The sequence below is a fragment of the Octodon degus genome, unplaced genomic scaffold (assembly GCF_000260255.1).
Source record: "Octodon degus isolate 3935 unplaced genomic scaffold, OctDeg1.0 scaffold00072, whole genome shotgun sequence".
Taxonomy (NCBI): Eukaryota; Metazoa; Chordata; class Mammalia; order Rodentia; family Octodontidae; genus Octodon; species Octodon degus.
In genome coordinates this window covers 11,423,972-11,426,304 of record NW_004524648.1, presented here as the reverse complement: position 1 = coordinate 11,426,304, position 2,333 = coordinate 11,423,972, and the positions used below count along the sequence as shown (strand labels likewise).

At 48.0% G+C, this 2,333-nt stretch overlaps 1 protein-coding gene across 1 annotated transcript in view; it reads left to right on the top strand.

Annotated features, from left to right (window-relative positions):
* Rad51d (RAD51 paralog D) overlaps positions 1–2,333 on the top strand; it is a gene marked incomplete at its 3' end in the record, with an annotated part of 25,529 nt that overhangs the window by 3,071 nt on the left and 20,125 nt on the right. The window lies entirely within an intron of this gene.

The window sequence follows — 2,333 nt, the reverse complement described above, 5'->3', positions numbered from 1 at the left end:
TAGACCTTCTTGGAGACTCTGGCACTCATGTGCAATGGGAATATTTTCAGGGGATAGAGCACTTGGCACAGTTTGGAAAGTGCTGTGTGGATGAGGAAGATTTGTGCCCTGCAGGCCTGAGCTGTGTCTGTCCATCTCTGCGCCCCCTTCTGGGAATAAGGCCTTCAGGAAGGATGTGGCATTGAGCCGGTGGCTGAGTGAATGAGTACAGAGGATGACAGAAGGGTAGTTGCGGAGGATAAATCTCAGAAAGCACTTGTGTCCTAGGCTGTCATGGCTGGGGGTCCCTCCCAGGTGGATGTGCTAGGTCAGAGGTGCTGGGGGCCGTAGCTATGTAGCAGGATCCTATCAGCAGTATGAGACGTGCCATTGGAAGCATGGGTGGGAAGTTGGCTAGGACGTGGGTTAGGGGTCCCTTACGCCAACTCAGCCTCAGAGCCATGGATGCGGTGGATTCTTTTGTTTGAGGTACTGGGGGTCAAACCCATGTCCTTTACACTGAACGATATCCCCAGCCCTTTTTATTTGTTATGAGACGGGCTCTCAGTGAGTCTGACTGAGTTATCTGGGCTTGGAGTTTGTGCTCCTCCATCACCATACCCAGCTCGTTCTTTTGTCTTGAGTATAGTATTGGGGATTTGAGCCCAGAACTCCACGTATGCTAGGTAAGCTTTCCACCACTGAGCTTCACGCCTAGCTCCATTGATTGATTGATTTGTTTATTTTAGACAGAGTCTTGCTAAGTTGCTCTGACATTGAGTTTATGATTGATCCTCCTGCCTTCGCCTCCCTAGTAGCTGGGATAACTGGCATGGGCCATCTAGATTGTGGTTGATTTTATTTGTTTTTGTGGCGGAACCAGGGATTGAACTTAGGCCCTTGCGTTTGCCAGGGAAGTACTTATTCCACTGAGCCATTTCCCAGGCCCCTGTTTTGTTTTGTTTTGTTTTTAAAGACAGGATTTCACTATGCAGTTCAGGCTGGCTTTGGACTCACTGTATAGCCCAGGCTGGCCTCAACCTCTTACTGATCCTCCTGCCTCAGCCTCCCCAGAGCTGGCATTACAGGCACAGTGTGCCACCACGCCCAGCTTGTGATTGATTCCTGACTGTGGTCAAGAGCCAGTGGTTGTGGTTCAATCTGGCTGCACCTTAGAATTAATTAGGCGACTTGAAAAGAAATATTCATGCTTGGGTCTTCTACAAATTCTTATCTAGTAGGGATAGGCGACTGCTTCCCAAATTTATCTGCATGTTAGAATTACCTGGGAGGACTGGAGAGATAGCCAAGCTGCACAGCACCTGCCTGGCAGGTGCAAGATCCTGAGTCCAATTCCCACTACCAAAAAGAAAAAAAGAATTGCCTGGGAAGCAAACATTCTAGGCCTCCCCAGACCAGCAGCATTACATGAAAACAGGGCACAGGGACCAGGATTTTTTTTTCAAGTTCCCAGATGTCTCAAGTGTGCAAACCCTTTGGAAACTGCCAATATAGGTATCTTTATTTCATTGTTCTTTGGGATAGGGTCTTGCCATGTAGTTCACCATAGCCTTAAACTCACTATGTACCCCAGACTAGCCTCATCTCTTTTGTTTTTTTTTTTTGCGGAACCGGGGATTGAACTCTGGCCCTTGCACTTGCCATGGAAGTTCTTATTCCACTGAGCCATCTCCCTGGCCCCTAGCCTCATTTCTAGAGATCCACCTGCCTCAGCCTCCTGAGTTCTGAGATTGTAGGCATGCATTGACATGCCTGGCTTAGTATAGGAACCTCTTAGCCAGGTGTGGTGGCGCACCCCTGTAATCCTAGCACTTGGGAGGCTGAGGCATGAGGATCATCACAAGCTCGAGGCTAGCCTAGGCTACATAGTGGGTTCAGGACCAGCATGGGCTACATATCGAGATCTTGTCTCCAAAACAAACAAACAAACAAACAAACAAACAAACAAACAGGGGACCTTTTAAAAAACTCTTGGAAGACAGATGCAGTGGTGCATACCTCCTGTAGTCCCAGCTACTTAGGAGACAGGAGGATCACTTGAGCTCAGGTGTTTTGAGGCTAGTCTGGGCAGTATAACAAGACCCCATTTCCAAAACCAAAAACAGGGCTGGGGATGTATCTCAGTGGTAGAACACTCGCCTGCCAGGTGTGAGGCCCTGGGTTCCATCCCCAGCACCACAAAACTAGTAAAATAAAAGAGTAACAGTGATTTATTGAGTAAAACTCTAACAAAAAAAAAAAAAAAAAGAGGGGCTGGAGAGATGGCTCAGCAGAATAAGCGTTTGCCTGGCAAGTGCAAGGGGCTGAGTTCAATCCCTAGTTCTGCAAAAAAA